General features: G+C 46.9%; 1 long non-coding RNA gene across 2 annotated transcripts in view; it reads left to right on the forward strand.

Annotated features, from left to right (window-relative positions):
• Positions 1-19,451, forward strand: part of LOC139259936 (uncharacterized) — a 38,751-nt gene that overhangs the window by 14,247 nt on the left and 5,053 nt on the right. For both annotated transcript variants that reach the window (XR_011592685.1, XR_011592684.1), the window contains one exon: positions 1,237-1,303. This is a non-coding gene — a long non-coding RNA (uncharacterized lncRNA). The remainder of the gene's footprint in view (positions 1-1,236; positions 1,304-19,451) is intronic.

Raw genomic sequence — 19,451 nt, forward strand, 5'->3', positions numbered from 1 at the left:
GGCGCTCACGACATACCGACTGGGCGAGATGAACGACTCTCACTGACATAGGGGGCATAGGTAGGCTAAGTGAGTGAGCAAAAATTTGGCAGATTGAGTATAATGTGGTAAAGTGTGAGGTCATGCACTTTGGCAGAAAAAAATCAAAGAGCAAGTTGTTATTTAAATGGAGAAAGATTGCAAAGTACAGCAGGACCTGGGGGTACTTTTGCATGAAACACAAGGATAGTGTTATATATGTAAACTTGTATTTACTCTGTACAGCCACCAGAGGTCTCATCCCCTGGGATCCCAAGGGATCCCATAATCCCTTGGGAGCACAGGTATTTAAGGAGGCTTCACAGGTTGGAGGTACTCTGGAGACCTGCAATAAAAGACTATGGTCACACTTTACTTTGAGCTCACAGTGTTCAGTCTGACTCTTTCTCCATACACAACAGATAGTATGCAGGTACAGCAAGTGATCAGGAAGGTCAATGGTACCTTTGCCTTTATTGCAAAGGGGATGGAGTATAAAAGCAGGGAAGTCTTGCTACAGCTATATAAGGTATTGGTGAGGCCACACCTCGAATACTGCATGCAGTTTTGGTTTCCATATTTACGAAAGGATATACTTTGGAAGCAGTTCAGAGAAGGTTCACTCGGTTGATTCCGGGGATGAGGGGGTTGACTTCTGAGGAAAGGTTGAGTAGGTTGGGCCTCTACTCATTGGAATTCAGAAGAATGAGAGGTGATCTTATCGAGACGTGTAAGATTATGAGGGGGCTTGACAAGATGGATGCAGAGAAGATGTTTCCACTGAAGGGGGAGACTAGAACTAGAGGGCATAATCTTAGAATAAGGGGCTGACCATTTAAAACGGAGATGAGGAGAAATTTCTTCTGAGGGTTGTAAATCTGGAATTCGCTGCCTCAGAACTGTGGAAGCTGGGACATTGAATAAATTTAAGACAGAAGTAGACAGTTTCTTAAACGATAAGGGGATAAGGGGTTATGGAGAGCGGGTGGGGAAGTGGAGCTGAGTCCATGATCAGATCAGCCATGATCTTATTGAATGATGGAGCAGGCTCGAGGGGCTGTGGCCAACTCCTGTTCCTATTTCTTATGTTCTTAGTACTTGCATGAGAGTTTTGTGGCGGCGGTAAGACCTTGCGCCACATTCTCCTGCGCCCGGAGAGCGTGACATCATTGGCATGCGTAGCGCCCTGGACTCTAACTTCGGTTCTGCCCCCTGCAGCATCACTGGGCAAAAACACCGACCGCTTCAGGAGGCGTTGTTTGGGAGGCCGGGCACTTCAGGAGTGGTAAGTACAAAAATTTTTGCAATGTGTTGTTTCAATTTTTCCCATTTCTTTTAGGCCGTGATCAATCAGCCTGGCACTCTGCTGGCGTGCATGGGCCTGATCGAGCTGGATCGCGACTGCTGTCGGGGAGCAGATAAGAACATAACATAAGAACATGAGAATTCGCAGCAGGAGTAGGCCATTCGGCCCTTCGAGTCTGCACCACCATTCAATAAGATCATGGCTGATCCTTCACCTCAGTACCCCTTTCCCACTTTCTCTCCATACCCCTTGATCCCATTAGCCGTAAGGGCCATATCTAACTCCCTCTTCAATACATCCAATGAACTTGCATCAACAACTCTCTGCGGCAGGGAATTCCACAGGTTAACAACTCTGAGTGAAGAAGTTTCTCCTCATCTCAGTCCTAAATGGCCTACCCCTTATCCTAAGACTGTGTCCACTGGTTCTGGAGTTCCCCAACATCGGGAACCTTCTTCCCTCATCTAACCTGTCCCGTCCCGTCAGAATCTTATACGTTTCTATGAAATCCCCTCTCATCCTTCTAAACTCCACTGTATAAAGGCCCTGTTGATCCAGTCTCTCCTCATATGTCAGTCCAGCCATCCCTGGAATCAGTTTGGTGAACCTTCGCAGCACTTCCTCAACAGCAAGAATGTCCTTCCTCAGATTAGGAGACCAAAATTGAACACAATACTCGAGGTGAGGCCTCACCAAGGCCCTGTACAATTGCAGTAAGATCTCCCTGCTCCTGTACTCAAATCCCCTAGCTATGAAGGCCAACATGCCATTTGCCGCCTTCACCGCCTGCTGTACCTGCATGCCAACTTTCAATGACTGATGAACCACGACACCCAGGTCTTGTTGCACCTCCCCTTTTCCTAATCTGCCGCTATTGAGATAATATTATGCCTTCGTGTTTTTGCCACCAAAGTGGATAACCTCACTTTTATTCACATTATACTGCATCTGCCATGCATTTGCCCACTCACCTAACCTGTCCAAGTCACCCTGCAGCCTCTTAGCAACCTCCTCACAGCTCACCCCGCCACCCAGTTTAGTGTCATCTGCAAACTTGGAGATATTCTTTCATCTAAATCATTAAAGTATATTGTAAATAGCTGGGGTCCCAGCACTGAGCCCTGTGGCACTCCACCAGTCACTGCCTCTCATTCCGAAAAGGACCTGTTTATCCTGACTCTCTGCTTCCTGTCTGCCAACCAATTCTCTGTCCACGCCAGTATATTACCCCCATTACCATGTGCTTTGATTTTGCACACCAATCTCTTATGTGGGACCTTGTCAAAGGCCTTTTGAAAGTCCAAATACACTACATCCACTGGTTCTCCCTTGTCCACTCTACTTGTTACATCCTCAAACAATTCCAGAAGATTTGTCAAGCATGATTTCCCTTTCATAAATCCATGCTGACTTGGACCGATCCTGTCACTGCTTCCTAAATGCGCTGCTATTTCATCCTTAATAATTGATTCCAACATTTTCCCCACTACTGATGTCGGGCTAACTGGTCTAGAATTACCCGTTTTCTCCCTCCCTCATTTTTTTAAAAAGTGATGTTACATTAGCTACCCTCCAGTCCATAGGAACTGATCCAGAGTCGATAGACTGTTGGAAAATGATCACCAATGCATCCACTATTTCTAGGGCCACTTCCTTAAGTACTCTGGATGCAGATAATCAGGCCCCGGGGATTTATCGGCCTTCAATCCCATCAATTTCCCCAACACAATTTCCTGCCTAATTAGGATATCCTTCAATTCCTCCTTCTCACTAGACCCTCGGTCCCCTAGTACATCCGGAAGGTTATTTGTGTCTTCCTTCGTGAAGACCGAACCAAAGTATTTGTTCAATTGGTCAGCCATTTCTTTGTTCCCCATTATAAATTAACCCGAGTCCGACTGCAAGGGACCTTTGTTTGTCTTCACATATCTATAGAAGCTTTTGCTGTCAGTTTTTATGTTCTCGGTTAGCTTCCTCTCGTACTCTATTTTCCCCCTCCTAATTAAATGCTTTGTCCTCGTCTGCTGAATTCTAAATTTCTCCCAATCCTCTGGTTTGCTGCTTTTTCTGGCCAATTTATATGCCTCTTCCTTGGATCTAACACTATCCTTAATTTCCCTTGTTAGCCATGATTGAGCCATCTTCCCTGTTTTATTTTCACTCCAGACAGGGATGTACAATTGTTGAACTTCATCCATGTTAATAAAGACTTAACTGTGTCACTCTCCATGTTAATAAAGACTTCTACCATATTATGGTCACTCTTCCCCAAGGGGCCTTGTACAACAAGATTGCTAATTAGTCCCTTCTCATTCCACATCACCCGTTCCTCGACATATTGGTCTGGAAAACCATCCCTAATACACTCCAGGAAATCCTCCTCCACCGCATTGCTCCCAGTTTGGTTAGCCCAATCTATATGTAAATTAAAGTCGCCCATGATAACTGCTGTACCTTTATTGCACACATTCCTTAATTCTTGTTTGATGCTGTCTCCAACCTCACTATCGATCTCTGTCTTGAATGTACTCAAAGACTGAGCCTCCATAGCACCCTGGGGTAGAGAATTCAAAAATTCACTACTGAGTGAAGAAGTTTCTCCTCTGTCCTAAATGGCTGACTCCTCAGCCAGAGGAAATCTCCCTGTTGAGCCCTGTAAGAATTTTGTGTTTCAGTGAGATCACCCCTCATTCTTCTAAACTCTAGAGAATATAGGCCTAGTCTTCTCGTAGGACAATCCCCCTATCCCAGGAATCAGCCTGGTGAACCTTTGTTGCACTCCCGCAATGGCAAGTATATCCTTCCTTAGGTAAGGAGACCAAAACTGTACACAATACTCCAGGTGCGGTCTCACCAGAGCCCTCTATAATTGCAGTAAGACGTCTTTACTCTTGTATTCAAATCATCATGTAATAAAGGCCAACATACCATTTGCTTTCTTAATTGCTTGCTGTACCTGCATGTTCACTTTCAGTGATGTGTACAAGGACACCCAGGTCCCTCTGAACACCAACATTTCCCAATCTCTCACCATTTAAAAAAAAAAAAATACTCTGCTTTTCTATTTTTCCTTCCAAAGTGGATAACCTCTCATTTCTCCACATATTCCATTTGCCATGCTCTTGCCCACTCACTTAACCTGTCTATATCCCCTTGAAGTCTCTTTGCATCCTCCTCACAACTTAGATTGCCATCTAGCTTTGTATCATCAGCAAATTTTGGATATACAGGTTGTATCTCTCTAGTCCGGGACTCTGTTCCGGAAACATCCGTGGTTCGGTATGAGCTGGCTGATCACCACCAAGCTGCTGCTTTGCTCGGTCGGGTAGATGACCCACAGCCCATTTTAGTCAACCGTCGGATCGATGTCCAACTTGCCCCCCCCACCTGTAGGGGGAGCTGTTGTGGGAGTTGCCGTTGGCGACGATGGCCTCACCGCTTTTGATGCGAGTCCTCAAGTCGTACTTGACGATGTTCCTCGTGTGCTACTTGTTGAAGAAGACTGCTCCGTTGTATACCACGAAGCCAGTGCTGTCGACGCGGTGGGCAGCTTGTAGGTGGTGATGTGGCGGCCGGAGGTGACTTCTTCCAGCGATGTGTACTCCATCAAGGTGTCGGTACGGTACGGCATGTAATAGATTTCCCTCCCCGCTCCCTCCTCCTTGTCTTGCTGCAGCGCATAGACCCAACCTGGAGCAGATCTTAACATCAGGCCCCGGACTGCTTCTCAGCCTCGTTTACATAGACTGACTCCACAACCCCTTTGAGCCCCAGGGCAAACCAAAACTGAGAAATGGGTGACTAGGAAGAGAACAAAAGAAAAAAAAATCAATTGGCATTTTAAACACCTGCAGCGTGACCTCCCTTCGTTCGGTAAATTCTCTGGTCCAGCACTGGTCAGGTCCCAAGGGTGCTGGACTGGAGAGGTACAACCTGTATTACATTTGGTCCCCTCATCCAAATCATTGATCTAGATTGTGAATAGCTGGGGCCCAAGCACCGATCCTTGCAGTACCCCACTAGTTACAGCCTGCCAACCGAAAATTACCCGTTTATTCCTACTCTTTTTTTTTTGTCCGTTAACCAATCCTCAAGCCATGCTAGTATATTGCCCCCAATTCCATGAGTCCTAATTTTGTACAATAACCTCTTGTGTGGCACCTTATCGAGTGCCTTCTGAAAATCCAAAATTCATTGGTCCCCCTTTATCTATTCTGCTAGTTACAACCTCAACATTTTTTAAGATTTGTCAAACATGATTTCCCTTTCATAAATCCGTGTTGACTGGTTCCAATGCAGAGCGTGCAACAATGGCCCTTCCCTTTAAGGGAGGGAAGGAGTCTCGGATCTTGGTAGTGCTGCACAGGACATGGTGCAGCGCTGCACCACTAGCGCCCCGCCTGCATCCTTTAGCGTTCCAGGAAGGAAGTGGAGCACTTGATTTGGTGTTGAAATCACCGAGGAGGATCAGTTTGTCACCTTCAGGGACGTGGGACAGGGATTTTTCGAGGTTGGAGTAAAAACCCTCTTTGGTCTCATCTGTCGCATTGAGTGTTGGGGTGTACGCACTGATGACTGTGGCGCATTGATTACGGAATAGGGTGCGTCGGAGAGTCATGAGTTGTTCGTTAACCCCGCAGGGAGAGTCTTTGAGGCGGTCGACCAGCTCATTTTTGATGGCGAAACCGACTCCGTGGTGGCGCCGTTCTTTGTCTGGTTTCCCTTTCCAGAAGAAGATGAAACCTCCACCTTATTCCTTGAGCTGGCCTTCCCCTGCCCGCCGGGTCTTGCTTAGGGCGGCGATGTCGATATCAAAGTGTCTCAAGCTCCCGGGCAACTATGGCGGTGCGGCGTTCCGACCTGTCGCTGTTGAAATTGTCCATGCGGGTCCTGATGTTCCAGGTCCCGAACTTCATGTTAAAGGAGTGGAAAATGCCTGTGCGGGAGTTCTTTTAACGTGGGGTGGTCGTTGCACACCGGCTATCACACGGGCTTAGCTGAGCAAGGTCTTGGTCCAGTGGTAGGGGGGTCCAAGACGACTGGAGACCAGGCACTGCTGTATGGGCCTAGTTGCTTACGGCGAGATGTTGGCTGTGAGCTCGGCGCTGAGTCTTGGTTGGGGGCAGGCATTGGGAGGGACAGTGGCCCACTGGAGTTTAGAGTGGAAGGTCAGGGTGCTCACTGCCATGGTACTCGCCACGTGCTGGAGGAGGAGGAGAAGAGGCCAGGTCACCAATGGGGAAGGAGAGGTCTAGTTGTCGCTGAAGGAGGAGGGGAGGCCAACCACCGTCGTAGAAGAAGTCACCTGTGGAGGAGGAGAGGTCCAGCCGTAGTCGAGGAGGCCCAGATGCCGTCGTGGAAGAGAGTCCCATCTGCTGCCGCTGGAGGTGTTACGATCACCGTTGGAGGGGGCCCGATCGCTGCTGGAGGGGGGGTGGAAGCCCGATCGCCTGGTCGGTGGCTCGCCGGGTGGCGTTGAGGATTGGGTGAGGTAGGTGAGTCGACGCTGAGGAGGAGTAGGCTGCCGAAGGGGTGGGGGCTGGGGGGGGTGGTGGAAGGGGTCCAGGTTGCCTCCAGAGGAGGTACGGTCGTCGCTGGCAGTCCAGTCATCGTCGCCGATGGGTGGTGTGGTGGGAAGCCTGAGGTAGGCCCAAACTTGTGGGATTTAAGTGAATGCACCCCTTAGGGTCAATTTGGGCTAGGGGAAGTTTAGACAGTGGAAGGGGGGAGGTTAAGGGTGGAAAGTTGCCAGATGGCAGAAGAAGGGAGTTGTTTGGCAGGGGAGCTCCCTAGGGAGCTATCACCCCAGCGGCCATCTTACAACAGTTGTATAATCAACGCCATGGTCGGCAAGGACACAGCCCTCTGGGGCGATGTGATTGGCAGAGAGGGGTAGGGAAAGCCAACTCCAGCAGTACCCTAATCCTGACAAAATGTCTAGAACATGAACTTGTCATCACCAATACCTTGTTCCGCTAGAGGGACAAACACAGGGCATCGTGGCAACACCCTTGCTCCAAACACTGGCACCTGCTCGACTTATGTCATCGTCCGAGCCAGGGATCGCAAGGATGTGCGCATCACCCACGCCATGACTGGAGCTGACGACTGCTGGACAGACCACCGCCGAATCAGATCCAGCATTGACTTCAACACAGTTCCAAAGTGGAGGGGGCAGCAGAAGCAGTGCCACAAAAAAAGTCAATACCGGGACACTTAAAGACCCAGCTAAGAGAGCCTTATTATAGTCAGTGCCTCATAGCTAACTTGGCGTGCCTTGATGACCCTGAGACGCAGAATGCCCACAACGCTTGGTCTGCTCTCCAGGCCTCCATAACCAGTGCCTGCGAAGAGATGCTTGGTCACTCAACCAGGAAACACCAGGATTGGTTTGATGAGAATGACCAGGAGATCCAAGAGCTCATAGATCACAAGCGCAGGATATTTGAGCCTTGAACAACAACCCAACTCTGGAGCAGCAAGGCAGCATTACAGACTGCCTAAGGCTGAGGTCCAACAAAAAACCCGGGACTTAAAGAACAGGTGGTGGATGGAGAAAGCGCAGGAGATACAGCAGCTGGACGGCTGCCATGATGTGCGAGGATTCTTCTTCACAGCCAAGGCCACCTACGGTCCAAACGCCCAAGGCCCTACTCCACTGCTGGCCAAGAACGGGGAAATACTCATCAAGGACACCAAGGCAGTCAGAACCCACTGGAAGGAGCACTTTGACGATCTCAATCAAGACTCTGTCTTTGACTTGAGTGTTCTCGACTCCATCCCGCAGCATGCTACCCGGCACCACCTCCATAAAACCCCAGCACTGCACAAGGTAGAAAAAGCCGTAAGACAGCTCAAGAACAACAAGTCTATGGGAGCGGATGGAATCCCTGTTGAGGCACTTAAAGTATGGCGAAGAGGCACTATTGGCGCGAATACATGACCTCATCTCTCTCATCTGGAGGGAGGAGAGCGTGCCGGGAGATCTCAGAGATGCAGTGATCGTGACCATCTTTTAAAAAGGGGGACAAGTCCAACTGCGGCAACTACTGGGAAAGTCGTCGCTGGAGTCCTCAACCGTCTTCTCCCTGTGGCTGAGGAGCTCCTCCCGGAGTCACAGTGCAGATTTCGTCCCCTATAGGGCACAACTGACATGATTTTTGCAGCACGACAGCTGCAGGAAAAATGCAGGGAACAGCACCAGCCCTTATACATGGCCTACATCGACTTTACAAAGGCCATTGACACTGTCAACTGCGAGGGTCTATGGAGAGTCGTCCTCCGTTTCGGATGCCCCCAAAATTTCGGCACCATGCTCCGCCTGCTCCACAACGACATGCAGGCCGTGATTCTTACCAATGGATCCATTACAGACCCAATCCATGTTCGGGCCGGTGTCAAACAGGGCTGCGTCGTCGCCCCAACCCTCTTATCAATCTTCCTCACTGCCATGCTCCACCTCAGTGTCAACAAGCTCCCCGCTGGAGTTGAACTAAACTACAGAACCAGTGAGAAGCTGTTCAACCTTCGTCGTCTCCAGGCCAGGTCCAAGACCACCCCAAGCTCTGTCGTTGAGCTACAGTATGCGGACGACACCCGCGTCTGCGCACAGAGGCTGAACTCCAAGTCCTAGTCAACGTATTTACTGAGGCGTACAAAAGCATAGGCCTGACGCTAAACATCCGTAAGACAAAGTTCCTCCACCAGCCTGTCCATGCGCTCAGCACTGCCCCCAGTCATCAAGATCCACGGCGCGGCCCTGAACAACGTGGACCATTTCCCATACCTCGGGAGCCTCTTATCAACAAAAGCAGACATTGACGATAAGATTCAACACCGCCTCCAGTGCAGCCTTAGGCTGCCTGAGGAAAAGAGTGAAGACCAGGCCCTCCAATCTGCCACCAAGCTCATGGTCTACAGGGCTATAGTGATACCCGTCCCCTTGTATGGCTCAGAGACATGGACCATGTACAGTAGACACCTTAAGTCGCTGGAGAAATACCACCAATGATGTCTCCGCCAGATCCTACAAATCCCTTGGGAGGACAGACGCACCAATGTTCATGTCCTTGACCAGGCCAACATCCCCAGCATTGAAGCACTGACCACACTTTATCAGCTCCGCTGGGCAGGCCACATCGGCCGCATGCCAGACACGAGACTCCCAAAGCAAGCACTCTACTCTGAACTCCTTCATGGCAAACGAGCCAAAGGTGGGCAGAGGAAACATTTCAAGGACACCCTCGAAGCCTCCCTGAAAAAGTGTAACACCCCCACTGACACCTCGGAGTCCCTGGCCAAAGACTTCTCTAAGTGGAGGAAGTGCTTCCGGGAGGGCGCTGAGCAACTCGAGTCTCTGCGCCGAGAGCATGCAGAAATCAAACACTGGCAGCGGAAAGAGCGTGCAACAAACCTGTCCCACCCACCCTTTCCCTCAACGACTATCTGTCCCACCTGTGACAGGGACTGTGGTTCTCCAGGTGGCTGAACAGTCCAATAGAAGACTAATTTTTAGAGTGGAAGCAGCTCTTCCTCGATTCCGAGGGACTGCCTATGATGATGATGATGGGGGAGCCCTAATAGCGAATTTACAGAAAGCTGAAAATCATTAGCACCTGGTGCTAATTTTTCCAGCTATCAAAAGTTAGCGCCACAAATGGGGTGCTTCCGAATTTCTCCTCAATTTTTTCCTTGTTTAATTGCTTGAATTTAACTTTTGTGCCCTACTATTCCAGATACTTTACCTGAAATACGCACAAGCACCCTATGAATGCTCATGATGCAACAGGGGTCGGGAGGGTCATGAATGGGCCACAGAGGATAGAAAGAATGAGGACGAACCTGCAAATTTGTCAGCTCTGCTTACGTAGAAATTGCAATAGGGAACAGGCCATTCAGCCCAACCAGTTCATGTCCTTGTTTATCCTACACAGGAGCATTTTTCCCAATCCTATATGCCTGCTCTGTTCCCATAACCCTTTATTCCATTCTTCTTCAACCATCTGTTCTTAAATGTTGACATGGTCTCTGCTTCAATTACAAACTCTGCGAATACATTCCAGAGTCTCATAATCTTCAGTATCAAAAAGTTTCTCCTAACCACTAACAGGGTTGAGTGGGAATTCCACCCATCATCTAGATCCCTACCCAGAAAAGTGGGGACATAATGTCTTTATTGTGGGCTCCTGGCAGAATTGCTGCCAACAAATGGAAGAAAGATCCAGGTGGTGGTGTAGCAGGACCATCGCTGCAGCACCAGATAAGGCTGCAAGAAAGTTTTAAAGGGATAACAAGCCCTCAAAAACAGGAAGGATTCATCCATTGAAGATGTTGACTCAAACTGAGGCTTTCAGCAGATAAGCCTTTGGGGTGAGTTGAAGGGACAAGATGCCTCTACTAGGCCCTCCCTCCATATAAAACATTTGAGTTATTCTTGCTGCTACCTCAAGTATAGTGCCATGGGTTGGGAAGCTGGGTTCCACCCGTAATATGTCTTGCAGTTCTATGATTCATTGTTCATGGTGCCTTCCTGATTCTTCCCCCTTGAAGAGACCTTGCTTATCTTTTTTGGTCCAAGATTTGAATGGTGGTTGGAAATGGGCCTATGGTATCAATATTTATGAAGTGTAGTTGAGATGGATATCCTTATCTGATGACCAGAACAAATTCAGGCATTTACTCACTCTACTCTTGACAGCAGAAAACTTCATTATAGATGTGAAAAACATTTTGCAGATGCCCCCTTCCCCAAATAAAGATTACAGCAAACTAACACCATGTCTTTCTGATATTTCTTTGCTGAGGAAGTATGGTCATGGGAAGGAAAGGATAGCCTGTGGTCTTGGACTTATGTCGCACAAAGTGGTTTGTTTTCCATCATCTCAGCTTGGCTGATCGAACTGGAGTTGATGATTCTGTAATGTGACACTGCCAGCGGGGAATAGCACTCGCCCAAAATTACAGGCTGCATACCCATGGTTTCCCAAGATGCCCTCCTTTCAAGCACCTCTGCCTGTTTGCAGTGTTGCATTGTGGAATCACGTCGATCTTCATTATTTTATCCTTCGAATAAGAGACAGACTTGCAGTAGCTAGAGTTAGGATGAAACCAGGCATGATCTGTTGGTAGTGTTGTGCACTTGTTACAGAATTTAAAACCAGGTCGTGGGATATGTGATTGCCCTAACAAAATCAAACATGCAAGAACAAAATAAATGTTCCAAAGCCATTAGTAGAAAAATACAACCGAACAAAAGCACAACATACACTATCCCTTTAAAAGCTTTGTGGCTGGAACCTCCATTTGCTATGAAAGATTGTCTTACATTTTTTCAGCCATTAACAAAGCTCTGTACTATTAACATTTTCTTTTTGATTCTGCTTTTTAAAAATTATATGTACTGTAAACTAAAAATGGCTTGTTTGTCACCAGTAGTACAGAAATCAGCTGATTTGTTTTGTGTGTTAGGAAACAGAGTTGCTGTACTTACTGGTGTAATCCCTTTCCAGTTACAGTAAATACCACAGCAATAGTCTCCCCCCCCCCCCCCCCCCCCAAAAAAAAAAATTCCTTCCAGCAGTCTGAAATCCAGTCCTATGAACTTCACTGATATTAAAACAGAAGCGAATTGGCAAACAAATAAATAAACGCAATTACTTCATACATTGATTTTTGTACTGATTACAAGGGCAATTTGGAGCACGTGCTGCAAAACAAATAATAAAAGAGCGCCTAATTTAATTTAATAATAGTTTTAAATTGCAGGCACAGGTAAATTTAACAAAAATTACTGTGTGAACTGAATCAGAGGCAAATATGTTTATGAAGCAGCTGGTGGGGCTCACTGACTCCTGTGTAAACAATTGCTCTTCAGTCCCACCTGGCACTATTTGGCTGGATCTAGTCTTGACTCACTGGAGCACTGCACCTGTTGACAGTGTACAAAACACAAAATGCCATCAGCTGCATTGGTGTTAAACAAGCCTACTAAACAACAAAACCTTAGCACACTTATCTCCAATGCAGAACTTGCCTGTGATACTGGTTGCCTGTTGCAATTGCAAGTCAATCTGAGTCATAAAGCTGATGGCACTTTGGGGTACTTTTATTATTTACATCATCTTCCTGCTCAATTTACTGTATTTGTTACATTGCCCCTGAGGCTCCTTCCTTCAACAAATTTCCACAAATAAGCATGCCGGAGAATAATAATAACTTCATCATTTCAGTTATTTGCTAGTTTCCTCTTCATGTGTGACTGATCTTCTTCACATCCTGAAACACTTTCCAGTACTCTTGAGACCCCCGACAATCCCTGGGCCCCATCCCAAGTATTCTGAGATCTGAACACTGAGTACTATCTTGCCAGTGGTCGGACACTTGTCTGTCTCCCCATTCCTCTGCTCCCTCTATAGCTTTTAGATTTTTTTTTAAACACTCGCTCCTAATGTTTGCGATTTCTTTTTATTTGCACTCGTAGTGTTTGTACTTTCTTTTTAATTATGCTAGCGTTTTGGTGTTTTTATTTATAGTCCCACTCTGTTTGTTTATATTAAATTTATTGTCTGGGTGTTCTCGTTCTTTTAGCTCCAATATTTGTGTTTCTTTTAGTGGCGTTCTCAGTGTTTGTGTATCTTTAGTGTTGCTCAAGGTTTTGTATGTTTTCAAAAAACTCCAAGTGTCCCCTCACCACATCTATATATTTTAACTTTACTCCATTCATTTGACCCCACCATTCACTTCATTCTAATTACCCTAACTTCCTCTTTTCCGCTCACACCTCATCCCATCAATCTATTGTGTACATTACTTGTGTGCCACCAAACTCTGAAGCGCAAACATTCCTCCTTTCCTACCCAAACCTCTTACCATTCCCTGCCACTCAACGTTTCCCAGCAATGCTCACCATCAACCTTTTTCCATTTCACCCCACTACCAACCTCTCTGCAGCCCAATTGTTGTTTCTTCTCTTAATGTTTCATAGTTCACCACCATCCAACTCAAACTTCCCAACCTACCCCACCTTTGAAAGAAATGTCTTTCCACATAAGCATTGTTATAATTGCTTCGTGACACACCGACTTTATACAGTGAACAAAATTTATATAACTATATATAAAATGTTTTTTTATATATATATATGTATGTAGATGTGTGTATACACAATATATTGTATATACTGGGCCGGGCCTTGCAGGCAGTGGGAATAGGTTGCAAAATCAGGCACCTTCTTTGTAGGGGATCTGATTTTGCAAGAGCAATTTGAGGCTAAGCAATAAAGCTGCACTGCTAGCATGTGTGGGCTCATGAAAATATTCTGAATTCTCAAAAGAGGTCCGATGTCGAATTTTCCATGTTTAAGTGGGGTTCTGCCTATTACAGATTAAAAAGTGATTATAGAGAAGATTGCCTGCTGAAGCTTGCCTTGTAAAGCAAGAAAGGTTGGGTTTGTATGATTTTGGGAGTGTCTTTTGCATTTTATATTCCTTTAGCTGTATTTTGCATGACTTGGTTTTGCTGGGATGCCTCCCTTTTTTTTTTCCCTGCCAATACTTCGTTATTTTTTGTTTCTACTGGATTTGACATCACAACTGAAAAAAGGCGAGGATGCTTTTTTTGGGGGGGGGGGGGGGGGTGGGTGGATTTCGAATGCGTTGTATAATTGAAATAACAAAGAGGAGTTCATGAGGGTCCAACAAATGCAAATATCCCTGAGGCATTTTGGTACATCTGTCATATCCTGGGACCAGCGCGTGGACATGTTCGATGAGAGCTGTCTGTCACCACAGCTTTACAAGACAGGTTGCCGCAGAGTTGTGCTATCTGCTGCACAATGACTTGTACATAACTTTGGGATCAGGAATGGCTCTTTGCATAGAAATGAAAGTTAAGACAACATTAAAAACATAATTCCACCACATAACTCCAAACTACTCCAGTTGACATTGACCGTATCAGGCAGTCTGCATGTCACATATGTATCAAGGAAATGACGATTGCTATGTTTGCAAAAAACAACACCTTCATTACTTTCCTATGGAGAGAAGGCATTAGATGGACAGGGTGCAAGGTTCCTTCAAGCACAAAGGAATCTCTCTCGGTATTCACATGGGCATTAAGGCTCTTCACATCAACCTCTTGGCCTTCATCAAAAAATAGAGTTTGCACCAATGCTGAGGTGGCATCTGACGACAGAAATATAATCATGCACATCACTGGTTATTATCCAGGAAGCAGACATGAAGCCTTCATTATGTAGCATTCCATGGCCCCCGTGCTAGGAGGAAAAACTGCAGGTGGATGACTTGGCTGCTGATCCCACCGAAAAGGGCCCTAATCATCATCATCGTCGCCAGTCCCTCGAAATCGAGGAAGACTTGCTTCCACTCTAAAAGTGAGTTCTCGGGTGGCTGTACAGTCCAATGTGGGAATTACAGTCTCTGTCACAGGTGGGGCAGACAGTGGTTGAAGATAAGGGTGGGTGGCGTGCCTGGTTTGCCGCACGCTCCTTCCGCTGTCTGCGCTTGATTTCTGCATGTTCTCAGCAAAGAGACTCGAGGTGCTCAGCACCCTCCCGGATGCTGTTCCTCCATTTTGGGTGCTCTTGAGCAGGGATTCCTAGGTGCCAGTGGGGATGTTGCACTTGATCAAGGAGGCTTTGAGGGTGGCCTTGAAATGTTTCCCAGCCGATTTAAGAGGCCAATTCTGACCGTGTATTGCAGTAAATGTACATTCAGCAATTGCTTACACCTGAACTCCAGGGAGCAGCATGTGCTGGAGCAGGAGAACAATGGCAGTGAAGAGGGACATCACCAAGATCCAGGTCGGTGATTGGAGTGTGGGCAGGTACAGCATGAGCGGCGAGGTCGGGGCGAAGGAGCGGCACGAGATTGCAGAGGGATGTGATCGGGGCCCAGGAGAGGTGTGAGTTAGTTAGGGGCCCAGGGGCAGCACGGGCGGGCCCACATTACAATATGTGTGCGCACTAGGCCTGTGCAGCAGAGCTGGTCTCCAGTCGTCTTGGGTAATCCTTGCCACTGGACCAAGTCCTAGCTCTGTCAAGCCTGTGTGGTGGCTGGTGTGCAACAGCCATCTCACGTTTTTTTTAAAAAAGCGACGCACAGGCATCTTCTACCCTTCAAGATATAGTTCAGGACCTGGAATATTAGGTCCTTTCATTGAAACACCTGTGAACTTTTTGATGTGGAAGCAAGTCATCCTCGATTCGAGGGACTGCCTATGATGATGATGAGTGGGGTGGGTGGGCTAACGAAAGTTTGGTTGGTACATTTCACGGGCCCATTGTGCATGTGCGGAACTCCAAATCACATCCCGGGAAAAGCCAAGTCTTAAAGGCGGGGCATAGTAATGCACCCATTAAAATTTCCAAAATCACTTGTTTTCAAGCTGTACTGTTAGGCCTGTCTACCGCTGCAAACTTGGAGGCTCACGCACCATGCTCTGTGCAAACATTGCACTTTAAGTAGCCACCAGTTAACGACTCTGCAAGCCTGTACCGATGTTTTTCCAGACATCGTTCTTGGCGGGCGCTCAATGAGGCGGCCGCACCTAATTTACTGACTGGGGAGCAAATGCGGGCATTGCACCAGGACTGATGTCTGGATCGCAACGATCGTCAGCAGCCGCGACAGTGCAGCGGTCCCTCAGTACTGCCCCTCTGACAGTGCAGCGTTCCCTCAGTGCTGCCCCCCCGACAGTGCGCGCTCGCTCAGTACTTCACCGGAAGTGTCGGCCTAGATTTTTGTGTTCAAGTCCCTGGAGTGAGACTTGAACCCACAACCTTGTGACTCAGCTGACAGTGCTGTCGACTGAGCCATGGCTGAAACAGGTGCTCGCTCGCCAGTCTGCTACCATCGTCTGCTCCTCCCCACCCTCCTTGCCTCCCTCCCCATCTCCTCTTGCTTACGGGAAACACAGAGGGCTGGATTTTTGGTTGTCTTAACACTTCAGTTGGCGGCCAGAGGGTATTACTGGGAGCTGGCACCTACCCTTTTACTGGTGGGGGTTGACGTCAGCCCCAAAGTAGGTCACATTTTTTTGAGGCACCTGCTGCAGTAGGACCACCAACTCCTCAGCATCAAGGAAGCAGAGTTGTCTACATTTTGGCATTGTGAACAATTAGTCAACTTTTCTGTCACCACCATAAATTCCCCTTTTTTGTGAACTTCATAGAAACATAGAAACAAATAAATTAGGTGCAGGAGTAGGTCATTTGGCCCTTCGAGCCTACACCACCATTCAATAAGATCATGGCTGATCATTCCTTCAGTACCCCTTTCCTGCTTTCTTTCCATACCCCTTGATCCCTTTAGCCGTCAGGGCCAGATCCAACTCCCTCTTGAATATATCTAATGAACTGGCATCAACAACTCTCTGCGGTAAAGAATTCCACAGGTTAACAACTCCTCTGAATGAAGACGTTTCGCCTCATCTCGGTCCTAAATGGCTTACCCCTTATCCTTAGACTGTGACCCCTGGTTCTGAACTTCCCCAACATCGGGAACATTTTTCCTGCATCTAACCTGTCCAGTCCCGTCAGATTTTTTATATGTTTCTATGAGATCCCCTCTCATTCTTCTAAACTCCAGTGAATACAGGCCCAGTCGATCCAGTCTCTCCTCATGTCAGTCCTGCCATTCTGGGAATCAATCTGGTGAACCTTCGCTGCACTCCCTCAATAGCAAGAACGTCCTTCCTCAGATTAGGAGCCCAAAACTGAACACAACATTCCAGGTGAGGCCTCACCAAGGCCCTGTACAACTGCATTAAGACCTCCCTGCTCCTATACTCCCATCCCCTAGCTATGAAGGCCAACATGCCATTTGCTGCCTTCACCGCCTGCTGTACCTGCATGCCAACTTTCAATGACAGATGTACCATGACACCCAGGTCTCGTTGCACCTCCCCTTTTCCTAATCTGCCATTCAGATAATATCCTGCCTTCATGTTTTTGCCACCAAAGTAGATAACCTCACATTTATCCACATTTATACTGCATCTGCCATGCATTTGCCCACTCACCTAACCTGTCCAAGTCACCCTGCAGCCTCTTAGCATCCTCCTCACAGCTCAAACCGCCACCCAGCTTAGTGTCATCTGCAAACTTGGGGATATTACACTCAATTCCTTCATCAAAATTATTGATGTATATTGAAAATAGCTGGGGTCCCAGCATGAGCCCTGCGGCACCCACTAGTCACTGCCTGCCATTCTGAGAAGGACCTTTATCCCTACACTCTGCTTCCTGTCTGCCAACCAGTTCTCTATCCACGTCAATACATTACCCCCAATACCATATGCTTTAATTTTCAACAAATTCCAGAAGATTCGTCAAGCATGATTTCCTTTTCATAAATCCATGCTGACTTGGACCGATCCTGTCACTGCTTTCCAAATGCACTGCTCTTTCATATTTAATAATTGATTCCAACATTTTCCCCACTACTGATGTCAGGCTAACCGATCTATAATTCCCTGTTTTCTCTCCCCTCCTTTTTTTAAAAAGTGGTGTTACATTAGCTACCCTCCAGTCCATAGGAACTGATCCAGAATCAATAGACTGTTGGAAAATGATCACCAATGCATCCACTATTTCTAGCGCCACTTCCTTCAGTACTCTGCGATGCAGACTATCAGGCCCTGGGGATCTACCGGCCTTCAATCCCATCACTTTCCCTAACACAATTTCCTGACAAATAAGGATTTCCTTCAGTTCCTCCTTCTCGCTAGACCCTCGGTCCCCTAGTATTTCCGGAAGGTTATTTGTGTCTTCCTTCTTGAAGACACAACCGTTTAAGAGTTGCCTCTTTGTCAGATTGTGTGATCCTTCATTATGCGCGTTTCAGGCTAAGCTCTGTGCGCAAGCTTTTCCTGTTTAAGAGTATGATTGTGTTGTGGTTATGTTAGTGGATTAGTAATCTAGAGGTTTGGACTAACCATGGCAATTTAAGAATGTAAGTTCAGTTTAAAATTTTAAAAATCTGAAAATAAAAATTGGTTCACTCGGGAAGGAAGCCTGCCATCCTTATCTGGCCTGATTTACAGTGGACATAATCATGGATTTTCGGCCCCCAAATATTACTAACAGTGGTGGAAAACGGGTTATACCAAATCTGCAGCCAATTTTACATCCCATCCTATTTTCCATTGACTTCAAGAGAAAAAATATTGCGTGGGGTATAAATTGGACTACCAATTCGCTAATAATCTCTCCTGCCTTTCCACCCTATCACAGACCTTCCCTTTTGTTCGTTCTTCTCCATCCTTTTTCAGTGTTTAAGAATGTGCTCTTTTCAAACATTCGGCAGTTCTGACGAATGGGTTGTCGACCCGAAACGTTAACTTTGTTTTTCTCTTCACAGATGCAGCCTGACCGCTGAGATTTTCAGCATTCTGTGTTTGTATTACTACCGATTCACTATTGGCTGTTTTGTGCTACTCATCAGGCCAATTTTACCCCCAGTACTGACTCATGAGCCTAGATTTTTCACTTGGGCAAAAACATGAGTAGAAAAATAATGGAGTATGATTCATTCCTGTTTGCCAAGAAATAGGCTGATTCTCTTAGAGTATTCCAGGATCAGTTAAATTTGCATAATTTCCTGGTGTCAGGAGCATCAGTGATTGAGAACTTACCAGGTGGAAAGTTGTGTGCTATTGCAAGATTTAAAGGCCTGCTGCATACCAAAAAGATTGAACTGCAGCAGCTCTGAAAGATGTTCCATAGAAAGGTATATTTTAGGTTGGTCGGAGATGGGCGAGCTGCCATGTTTACTGATGAGATTGTGGGAATGCTTCTGAATGAAGATAGGCAAAGGAGGGAGACATTATTTTGAATCCTATTACATTATCTCTCAAGGTGAGCATTACAGTAACATTAGCAGGAGATGGAAGTCAATGCCAACTCGGTGATGCCATACATAGTAGTGTAGTGCCATAAAAACGATAATGACCTATCGGGTCTGGCAGTGTAAGACGAGCCAGACATGCCTTGTAAGAAGAGCCAGCCATATCTTCCACGACTGCATTGAACTAAGCATGTTTGCAAATATAATTGCCTCCCCTCCACTGTGTTAACATGTTTGAGTAATTCACTATCCGTGTCCAT

The sequence above is a fragment of the Pristiophorus japonicus genome, chromosome 1 (genome assembly GCF_044704955.1).
Source record: "Pristiophorus japonicus isolate sPriJap1 chromosome 1, sPriJap1.hap1, whole genome shotgun sequence".
Lineage (NCBI taxonomy): Eukaryota > Metazoa > Chordata > Chondrichthyes > Pristiophoridae > Pristiophorus > Pristiophorus japonicus.